This window comes from Uloborus diversus, chromosome 2 (assembly GCF_026930045.1).
Source record: "Uloborus diversus isolate 005 chromosome 2, Udiv.v.3.1, whole genome shotgun sequence".
Lineage (NCBI taxonomy): Eukaryota > Metazoa > Arthropoda > Arachnida > Araneae > Uloboridae > Uloborus > Uloborus diversus.
In genome coordinates, this window is record NC_072732.1 from 218,363,592 (window position 1) to 218,375,227 (window position 11,636).

An 11,636-nucleotide genomic window follows, 5' to 3' on the forward strand; every position below is an offset into this window, starting at 1 on the left:
CAACATTTCTTACATATTTTTTGACTCCCTGCACTAGTAAAACATTTGTGATTAAGTTTCGTGAGCCAGTCTTTTGCTTTTACTTTATATTTTACGAAAGAGAAAACATACCAAATAAATTAAGAGTAACATTTCCGCCGATAAATTACTCGTAAGAATATTTAACTGTTTAAAGACAAGCAATTTCTGAACTTTACATATAAAAAATAAAACTGTAAATATATATATATATATATATATATATATATATATATATATATATATATATATATATATATATATATATATATATATATATATATATATATATATATATATATATATATATATATATATATATATATATATATATATATATATATATATATATATCATTTAAAAAAAATCACAAAATACTGCTCAATTGAAGGGGGAAAAGAAATAACGGAATAAGTGCCAAGCAGGGGCGCCGACTTGGAAAAATTATTGAGGGGGCTGGGCCAGTCATCACTGGGGGTTTAGGCGGTTATGTAATGCCACGGAGGTTCCCCCCCCCCCCCCAAATAAAGGTCGATATTTGTGCCTTGAAAATGCCAATTTACATATTTTCTGGAGTGTATAATTTAAACAAACAGTATGTGACATGGTGTTTTCAAAGTAAAACAATCAAAAAATTGGTATACAAATTTTTCTGGTTCAACTAGATCATGCCACTTGTCTTAATAAGAGACATTTCTTTGTTCTATTTTATGGGGAGTCATGCAGTGCCGTAGCTAGGCATGGAAAAGGTAGGGTGCTTGACTTGCATTGAAGGGCACTCCCAGAGACACCGACAAAAAAAATAATAGGTGGAAGGGGGGGGGGGACATGCCGCAGAAAATTTTCTAAATTCGAGATGAAAAATATTAGTTTTAAAGTTTTTTTAAAGCATTTTAAAGTCAAATAATCAACATTAGAACCCCGAAAACTCGACAAGCCCGACTCATATTTTTTGGCTTTGAAAAAAGGAAAAAATAAATACGAACACACACAGAATTTTTGTAAAAAGGTAATTTAATTTACGTACGCTTTTTAAGACCAGTTGTTTTTCATTAGTGATATCGGCTAACATATTCAAGCATAAACGCAGTCTCTCAATGTCTAGGTCATTTAAAAACTCAGTTGATTTTTCAAAATGTATCACCTCTGTTTAATAAAAGCAAGCACTCTTGTTCAACTGCAATGTCCTGTGTGACTCCAGTTGATGTAAATCGCCCAATAGAGCAAAATTGCACCATTTTACAAACCTCAATATATATTGCCTTGTAGTACAGTCGAGTCCCGACTTACGCGAGGGATGCATTCCAAGACCCCTCGCGGAAGTCGAAATTTCGCGTTGTGGAAAGGGTACGTGTAAAATTTTTTGTTATAAACGTACCGAATTATTTTAGACAATTGTAAACACCCCCTCAAACTTACAAACCATCTCTTAACTAACTGTACATTACTGTTTCTTACATAAAGAACTGAATGTTTACTTGTTTTTAAAAAAAAAAAACCGTTTTACTCAACATAAAATACTGCTACGATGTACAAAATCAATGATCAATGGGAAAGAAAGAAAAAATAAACCGGTATACGATAGGCACAGTATTTAGTAATAAAAGCAAAAAATGCATCTTTAGTTGTACTGTATAGTCGATCCATTAATGATATTTGTACACAATACATGAGCCAGTTTCCATTTTCATAAATGTTTGCATTTTACTAAGACACTACTCGGTGAATTTTTACGGATTTCCTTTTCTTGATTTGTAATTGTATGCATGGAAGATTCACTCATACCTAATTCTCGTGCTAACGTCAACGCATTTTTTAGTTGAGCTTCAGCTTTTCAAAAAGCTCTAGCTTTTCTTTAATTGTCAGAAACTTTCTCTTTTTATCTTCACAAACTTTAGATGAAACAGCGCTCTTAGGTGTCATTATATTTCATTAACTTTCGCATTTAAAATGAAAAGGGAACTTCCACTCTCAGCGATGCTAAAAGGATAAAGATCCATTCACAAAAAAAAAAAAAAACTTTTTTTAGTTGCCAATAACAAAGCCGATATGAGCAGACCACGATTTCTTTCCAAGAATTTTCCTGTTGCAGGTGAGGAATTCGCGTTAGGTCTGAATACTGGAGAAAAAATCGCGTTATAGCCATTTCGCATAAGGGGCATTCCACGGTATTTTTGACATTATGTAGAGTCCGTAACGTGACCTTTTTTTGCCATAACTGTTTAATTTACCGTTTGATTTGCAAATTATTTTAATTTGAGCTGGTGTGTTGGTAGGAAAAGATCAAAATAAAATGATAAGCTGATCAAACAGTAAAGTAAAAAGTTGTGGCAAAAAAGGTCACGTTACGGACTCTACATAAATGTCAAAAATACTGTGGAATGCCCCATAAGTAGCGGGAGTCAACTGCATTCCTTTTGGATTTTGAAAGTGTGCGGTGAGCTGCCTTCGTTGTTTTCACTTCTTTGATGGTATACGTCAATTCCGAGGAAGGGAAGAATCATCATTTTGTGAAGTCTTTCTTTTAAACACAATTCACAAAAGTATTCAAAACTATCATGCCTCCCATTTTATATGCAAATCAAACTCTCATGTATTTTTTTCGGATCAGCAACACTTAAGTGCGCAGCGCTGCCCACCGGCAACAGACTTGACTTGTAATTTCGCGCACAGGGACAAATTTTTACAGTACTCGCAGCACTGTAACACTATCATTATTCACACCACTCGTTTTCAGTTAACCTGCTTACACAACCGTAATAATTATTTGTTTTAACTCATTACTGAATGTATTTTACAAGGTAAACTATCTTCAAACAAAGAAAATAAAAGATAAATTTATGAGTTTTAGAAAGCAGGATATAACTAATAATTTTCTTGATTTATTGAGGGGGCTCTGCTCTCTCAAAAATAGATTTGAGGGGGCTCGGGCCCCCTCAGGCCCCATGGAGTCAGCGCCACTGGTGCCAAGGATGGAATAAGTGCCAAATCTGTGCTGACGCCAGTGTTGCTAATATTCAAAAATAAAATTATGGATCCTTGATTTTAAAATGAAACCATTAGAGGAAAACAAAATTGCGAAGGTTCGTTGTTATTTTTGTTACCATTAATGTTTGAATCAGGAAATTCCTTTGTAGCTGAAAGGCACAGTATTTGAGGATCGGAAAAGGTTTTCAGCGGATCCGAATCGTGTGCCGTGTTGCTCTGAGGCGAAGATATGTCAGTCAGGGACTGCTTAGCAGTTATAATCCTCAGAACTTGAAATCTGTCTTCATAAAACAGTACGGGAAAAGGCGGCACATGTGAACGTTTTTTTTTTTTTTCCATATTTTAATTTCTCACAAAATATTTTCAATTCCTCACAGAAAAAGGGTCCCCATGATTGAATAGTCTTTTCTTTGTGTCATGGAATTTTTTCATTTTTTTTTAAAAATATTTCTATACTTTATAGAATTTTGAAAAAATGTCTTCAATTGTTCATATGTGCCACTATGGGGGAGGGCAGATGTGAATAAGCTTGGGAAACATGTGAACACGATTGAAAAGTACTGAACGAGCATCATATTTCAACGAAAACCTCGTTATAAGGACCCATTAAGTATATACTAATTACATTCAAGGTTTTGTAACCGATATTGTGTCAGTTTGAATTGTTGTACAGTAACTCTCAATTAGAAAATATTTTTTCTGATCTGTATAACCCTGCTCACTGTCAAATTTTAAAGTTTTATAGCATGTTCTAATCAATGGATCGACAAGAAAAAATCCAATGAGACTAAACAATAAACAATATTTTAATGTGTAAAGTATATTCTTGTTATATAGTGCATTTAAGCTTCATACAGAATACGATGATGAATTTTAAAATTTTTCTAAACTTCAGTTTTTAGTTAAAGGAAAACATTTTGTCTTTATTTTCCGTGCAAATATTATATACCACTAAATTTTTAGCCAACTGTTTTGTAATTAACGAATTAAAAAAAAATAAAAATAATAAAATAAATAATAAGTAATTATGTAATAATAATTAACAAACTGATTGCAGCAAAACAATAATTATAAATCTCTACATCTCTTTTAACACTTATAATATAAGCCTACACTTTAACATTTGGGTCATTCCATACAGATCCAACGAATGAGTTCGCTCGACCATTTTTAATTTTTTTGAAACTCATATCCCAAAAAGATGCATATGAATGATGTTTAAAACCACTTTTATTTTTTCTCTAACCATAACCCTTGATTTTTTAGAGGCCGTCGAAAGTGATTTTCGCTGTCAAAAATGGGACTTTTAGACCTTTGCATTTTGGCCAATATCTATTTGAATTCCATTTATGACAGTAAATTTTACTCTTTGATGTTAAAGTGCATAAGATGATAGTCTCACATGCTGAGTTACGTGGCTGTAGCTTAATAATTAAAATAATGGCAGCAGGCCAAATTCAAGGTCAAATGTAAAATTTTTACTCATTTCAAAGGGTCATAACTCGCTTAGGGGATAAAAACACAAATTGAAATATGGCAAAAACTAATCACTGGAGTCACACTAATGAGAAAAAATAACTGTAATTGTGTGTTTGTTTACCCTTTATAAATTACAGCCCCTCAAAGATCAGAAAATTGAGAAAAATGACATTTTTAGACCCCTGTAAACCAAAAGGGGATGGAATTAAAAATAAAATTTCTTGGCTAATTGAATATTCCATTCAAGTACTATACATGTTATATATATTGTTTTGTGTATTTGGTTTTTAAAAAAGATACAGGTCCTTGAAATTGAGCAATTTTGCTAGTTAATTCACACTATAAAACAGAAATAAAAAGTGTGAAAACTTCATTGCACTTTCTTAAATGGCCTATATAATATATTATACCGAAAAAACATATTTCAAGTATAAAAAAAAAACTATTTTAATTTGATAACTTAAAAATATTTGGGTATGAATTAGTAGTTCATATTTACTTGACAGCTTAAGTAGTTAATTTATAGACTATCTACACACACAAATTTTCAATACACACTAACATATGCTCTGTACATTAACATATCTAAATTGCCTTAAATATATGCAAAAACATTATATATACAAAATTTAAATTTTAAAAAGTGTGTTTTTTATTTCTTGTTTGAGTGTTGTATTGAAAAAATGAACTCACCTAGTAGTCCCCTAGTAAGTTGTAATGGTGACTCAAGTATATGGCGTTTTGAAATGCTTTACCAAGGCACATTCATAATTTGATACTTTGAAAATGTAGAGCAAGACAGTGACAGGGGTTCTAAATTTGGTGATCAACACAAGCTATGTAATAACTCTTCTGACAATAATGGGCATTTTCTTTTGATAGTCTTTTTAGTAACGCACCATTCTTCATACCTATTGCTAGGAGACAATAATTTTACAGTGATAATATTTAAATACGATAGCATAAAGCAGTGATTAAATGTTGTATTGGGAATTTTATTTGCAGATTTAAACAGTTCTTGCAGCATTTTTTCAGCTAGTTGAATATACTGAATGCTCACAAGGATACATGCAATGTTTAGTAGCAAAAATGCAGAAGGTATACATTTCTGTAGGAATTAAAATGTGACTTCTAGTAGTTCTTTGCAAGATAGTCTTAGTAGTATCAATTATTTTTACGGTTCTTCTGATTCTGCTACAATGTCCATTACCGTGTGATATTGCATAGAAATGCCATTCAGCTCTCAAGTTGACATCCATCTCGTGATTACATAAATTAAGAAAATTCTTCCTATTTTTGTTGTGTATTTGAGTAGAGTATTTCAGTACGCCACATGCTGTGTCACCACCAGAACTATAGTACTACTGTGTGAGTTCATTTTCTTAAAACTATACACTGAAGCAAGAAATGAAAAACGCACCTTTTTAAATTTCAACTATGTAGATAATGCTTTTGCACGTGTTTAGGCAAGTTACATAAGTTAATGTACAGAGCAAATGTTTGTATGTATTGAAAATTTGTGTGTGTAGATAGTCTATAAATTAACTGCTTAAGTTGTAAATCATGTATGAACTACTCATTTATGTCCAAATATTTCTAAGTTATCGAAATAAAATAATTATTTTTAAACTTAAAATATCTTTTCCCAGTGTAATATATTACATAGAGCACACTATACGTAATTTAAGAAAGTGCAATGAAGTTTTCACACTTTTTATTTCTGTTTTAGAGTGAGAATTAACTATCAAAATTGCTCAATTTCAAGGACCTGTATCTTTTTTAAAAACCAAATACACAAAACAATACATAGAACATGTATAGTACTTGAATTGAATATTTAATTGGCAAAAAAAATTTATTTTTAATTCCATCCCCTTTTGGTTTACAGGGGTCTAAAAATGTCATTTTTCTCAATTTTCTGATCTTTGAGGGGCTGTAATTTATAAAGGGTAAACAAACACACAATTACAAATATATTTTCTCATTAGTGTGACTCCAGTGATTTGTTTTTGCCATATTTCACTTTGTGTTTTTATCCCCTAAGCGAGTTATGTCCCTTTGAAATGAGTAAAAATTTTACATTTGACCTTGAAATTTGGCCTGCTGCCATTATTTTAATTATTAAGCTACAGCCACGTAACTCAGCATGTGAGACTATCATCTTATGCACTTTAACATCAAAGCGTAAAATTAACTCCCATAAATGTAATTCAAATAGATTTTGGCCAAAATGCAAAGGTCTAAAAGTCCCATTTTTGACTGCGAAAATCACTTTCGACGACCTCTAAAAATTCAAGGGTTAAGGTTAGAGAAAAAATAAAAGTGGTTTTAAACATCATTCATATGCATCTTTTTGGGATATGAGTTTCAAAAAAATTAAAAATGGTCGAGTGAACTCATCCGTTGGATCTGTATGGAATGACCCATTTATATTTGCGGAGAGGCTATGGGAGCTGTTCACATGTGCCCCTACATGTTGCGTTCACAAATGCCCCGGCATCTACCTTAGAACTTATTTTCAAAAATAAAGAATTTTTAATTTAATTACAAAATTTAAACATTGGGATACATTTACGTGAATGTTCATATAATGGTTTGCAATAATTAAATTTAGCTTATTAGTTAGTTTAAAATATGTTTTTGCACGAAGAAGACAGTGATAAAAGTACATCAGAATCTGCTATAACAAAGAAGCTGTCACCACAGGAACATAAACTGGCTCCTTGCTCTGAAAGTTGGGTCAAAAAGTAGGGTTGGTACTGCCATTACTTGAGAATTTTTTAAAGATTTTTTGCTTGACGTTATCCTAGTAAAACATATTACGTTCACGTGCGCCCCGTGCTCACATGTGCCCCCTTTTCCCCTACTTAATTCATATTTATTTCAATTTCAGATTCATGCTATTTAATGTTTCTAATTCATTAATCTATTAGTACTCAAATATGAATCAAATAAATAACTGGAGCAACATAAATCTCCATTTGTCTAAATACAGTGAAACCTCAATAAGTAGTCGACCGGTTAAGTGGTCACTCCGTTTAAGTGGTCGCTTTTCTTTGGTCCCGACAAGGCCTCATTCACGGTAATGTAAAATGATCCTCCTTTACTGGTCACCAAATTTAGTTTTGCCCGGTTAACTAGTCACTCAAAAATTGTTTTCTAAAATTCCTTTTCCTTATATCTCAGAAAATAGTGTCGGACTTAGTTGAAAGGCTGTTTGATAGTAATTTTTCCTTGAAATCTCAATCCTCGGTTCGATTCATTCAAAGCATACTTCTTGCTGTGACTCTGCCGAGTGCCGAGAATATGAATCAAACTCTTTCCAGCAAGACAGACAAAATCTAATACCTGGAGAAAGTTAGTCAATATTTAACATCCGCATACAAGGAACTACAACACAGAATTTAAAGCTTGATGTATGTTAGAAGAGATCGTTCTTTTCCGTAAGCAACAACTTCATCAGTCAACATTGAAGGATTGTATTAATGTACCGTAACTACATTAAAATAAGTTGTTGTTATTAAGCAATGTATAAGTAAGAGAAAATAAAACGAAGTAACTATCATTAGTATTTTTCCCCCTTTTTAAAATTTCCACTAATTTATTGACATTGATTACATAAGTTATTGTTTTTCTCACAGTATTCGTCTGCTATTCATTAATATTTGTAAGGCTTTTTTTTTCTTCCTTAATTTTGCACTCCACATAAGTAGTCACTCCGCATAAGTGGTCAAAATTTTTTGGTCCCTTGAGTGACGATTTAACGAGGTTTTACTGTAACTGAAATAACAAGTTGTCTATATTTGTTGTTTGTTTATAGTGCCATCGATCGATACACTTCCAAGTTCAAAAGCATGCACCCCGCGGTATTGCTAGTCCGACATCTCCTGATAGTGGTGTGAAATCCATTGAAACTTCGTCCTTTTGTAAGCTTTCTTTTCCAAGGCGCCGGTTGTCCTCCCCGCCACATGCAGAAACAGGTACATTCTCAGCTGAATTGCAATGGACACCTCTGCCCGTATTATGCTTGGGTGAACAGGCGGCAAATAAACTGATACTTGACTTGAGCAGGCGGCAAATCAACTGACGGATTCTCTATTTCGAGGACCGTGGGACAAAATCATTTCTTCCAACCCGGATAGATTTTTCGCCCGACCCAGTAATGGACTCGATTCCCGTGACGTCACTGTGGGTATTTGACGTCACTGAGGGATTAACAGACGGAACTTCCATTCTATGGTGTCCATTAAAGCGTGTATTTTAATTTTAGTGATTTTCCTTCTTTTGATAGAATGCCCCCTTTGAAAGCTTTTGTCTCGGACAGTGCAGCAGCGAGGGGACCCCCCCCCCCCAGAGGCATTGGTTTTAACATAAGTGCAAATTTTAATACAGTAGTTTATGCACATGAAAGGGCTGTTTTGACCAAAAAAGAAAAAAATCGCTTTCTGAAAATATTTTTGATTAAAAAAAAAAAAACAGAAGGTATTTTTGATTTTTAAAAAACCCCTCCAGAAGATATTTCGATCCAAAAAAAAAACCCTCCAGATGGTATTTTTGATTAAAAAAACCTCCTCCTGAAGGTATTTTTGCTCACCCCCCCCCCCCCCCCCAAGAAGGTATGCGCTAGTGGTCTCGGAAATGTTGTAAAAGAAAGATGGACCAGATTTTCAGCTAGAAATTATCTTTTTATCTATATTATTCCTTTTTCTTCCTTCTCTTGTATTAAACCTCATATTTCCTCGACAGAAAAATTTGTAAAAGCTGTTGTTTACTTTACATTGGCAACTTTGCGAAACTCTTAACTCAATCGTAAATCTAAAGAAATCCCTAAGCATGCTCAGGATATATACAAATTCCAGTGATTATTAACTAAAACCCATTTCTCTTAGCTGCAATACTATCATGACCAGCTGATTCAAAATACTTCAGACGAAAAATTAAATGGATCATTGCTATACCGTGGGTAAAGTCCAGGATTTTTTCAAAATCCTTACTGAACACTAGTTTGGGAAGTTAACGACGAAAATGAGTTATGTGACGAAAGCAAAGTTTTGATACATTTGGGGGGGGGGAGGTTGAAATAACTGTTAAAATCATGCTCGTAAATCGCTTCATTTAAAAAGCAAAAATATAATGTACGAATGATTTATTAGTATAGTTTTATCAGTTATTTTAATGATTCTTTGATTCCTAATCGTTTTCTCAGGAAAGAGTAAATTTTTTCTGTAGAATTTTGCTCTTTTTACTTCATTCCTTTTCAAAGCAGCTCCTCAATTACTTACAGACCGAGTTTCTGGGTTTCAAAGGGTCCTTTTTTCAATGCAAAATTTTGACGTTTGACAAAAACTTGTGACATCCATAAGCACGCCTTTTTGTAGTGAAAAAGATGCTTCTCGCAATCTCAAAATGTACATGTTGGGAAAAGGGGGCCTCTTGTGAACACGAGGTACATGTGAATATTCGTATTCGTAACACACAATTGGGGTACATAGCTATTCTCAGCGGAGAAGCTTTTTACCTCTAATGATCCAATTTTTTTGTTCCAGGACAATACAAAGACAACACAATAGATGATGGTGCCATCTATGGACAGTTCGAGCGAATTTGAGCCGAATAACTTCCTGGTCTGGCACCCCCAGAGGTATCGTTTCACTTGGAGGACATTGTGACCACGAGCATATTTAACGTCGCCTAGTCACCATTAGTGACGACGGTGGGTCTTCGACCAGCGAGGATCGAACTCGAGACCCTCCAGCCCCGAGTCCATTTACCGATCAGGCTACCACGGCTACATGTGAATATGGTATGTTTTACTGAAATCACTTCAAACAAAAAATCTGGGAAAATTCTCAACTAAGGACAGCAGCAGTTGTACCTCTTGGACAAGCATTTAGAGCAATGTTCCAGTTTATATTTCTGTAGTGGTGGTGGCGACTCCTTTGTTTTAGCAGGTGTTGAAAAAATTTTATCACTCTTCTTCATGTGAAAACATTTTAAAAACTAACTGCTAATCTTAACCAAAGGCGGTGTATCTAAACCAGGGTGCTAATCTAACCCTGGTGGTGGTGGCAACTCTTTTGTTTTAGCAGGTGTTGAAAAAATTTTATCACTCTTCTTCATGTCAAAACATTTTAAAAACTAACTGCTAATCTAAATCTAAGGCGGTGTATCTAAATCAGGGTGCTAATTTAACCCTGGTGGTGGTGGTAACTCTTTTGTTTTAGCAGGTGTTGAAAAAATTTTATCATTGCCTTCTTCACGTGAAAACATTTTAAAAACTAACTGCTAATCTAAACCTAAGTATGACGAACCATTGTATGAACATTTAAGTAAATTTATGACAATGTTTAAATTTTTTTTATTAAATTAAAAAATATTTATTTTGCGAGTTAGCTCTGAAGTAGACGATGGGCACTTGTGAAGACAACATCTAGGGGCACAACTAAACAGCTCCCATGGCAGCTCTCCGTAATATTATTATTAGTGTAGGATATTGTAAGTGTTTAAAAATGTGAAAATATTTATAACTAGTGGTACCCGCACGGCTTTGCCCGTAGTAGAAAATTAAAAGGTCGTTTGGTTCGCCTGTATATTTACAAATAATGGATGATGAATTTCTCGCCAATTTGCTATGTTAAATGGCTCGCCCTTGTTACAGTTCCCCGTTATGATAATTTCGTAATTTACTATTCCACGTCGTGATAATTAGCTGGATAAAATTTTCCTAAAATTGGAATAGAAGAAGAACAAAATCGAATTTTCGAAAAATCGCCCCGAGATGCACACCCCCATGCTACAAACTAACTTTGTGCCAGATTTCATGAAAATCGGCCGAACGGTCTAGGCGCTATGCACGTCACAGAGATCCAGATAGACTTTCAGCTTTATTATTAGTAAAGATAATTATCATTTTCCTATAATCAGTTAGTAAATTTATTGTTAATTGCTATTAATATTATTAAATATTTATTTATTTGTGTCTATTATTTTTATTTTTTGAAGTTTTTTGTTAATAAATAGTTTATCAATAATTTAGTGTTATGTAATACTTCCAGCAAGTAAAAAGATACAAAATATTTTCATTTAATTGAAAACTGAAGTTAAAAATCATTTTAAAATACACTTTCAAACAATGTATGAAGCTTAAAAGC